Genomic DNA, 626 nt, shown 5'->3' with positions numbered 1-626 from the left:
GATTTTTTTTAGATTAAAAACTGCACAGTATTGTTTTGCATTTTTAGTCACTAGCATTACCACTATGATGATTATTAACTTCCCGTCCATCGCGTCATGGTTACCTTGTCAAAACTTTGTAAATGAGAGTTACCGACGAAATATACAAGTGATTTTAAAAACAGCATATGCATAGTAGACGCCGTGCGTTACTGTGAAGTAGATCTGAACTCCGAAGTAATTAAGAGTTACATCAAGTCTGACGTCATTTTAGAGTTCACAGGGAACTTTCGTCCCTGAAAGTTATTAGTTCTTGGCGACACACAGGGAGGCTCCTGCACACAGGAAGAAGCGCTGAGCCATCTGTTAATCTGAAGCTGTGCTCGTGACCAGGTACCAGAGCGCACAGTATCTTTAGCTGCCTTCGTGTATGTTAAGGTCTTGGCATAGAAGGCTGGCTATAACATACTCATTTTATTACCAATATGGTTATTTCATAGCTTCGAGTGTCTTTCTTACCATTCGTGGTGGTGTATATAGAATAAGGGATCTTTCAAAGGTGTATAAGATCATTATTGGATATTTTCTACTAAACATTACGAAGAGAAAAAGGTTGACAAACTGAAAACAAATACACGTCCAAACTT

Source organism: Penaeus monodon, chromosome 24, assembly GCF_015228065.2.
Source record: "Penaeus monodon isolate SGIC_2016 chromosome 24, NSTDA_Pmon_1, whole genome shotgun sequence".
NCBI classification, from domain to species: Eukaryota; Metazoa; Arthropoda; class Malacostraca; order Decapoda; family Penaeidae; genus Penaeus; species Penaeus monodon.
The sequence above is the reverse complement of the archived record's forward strand: the minus strand, read 5'-3'. Positions refer to the sequence as shown.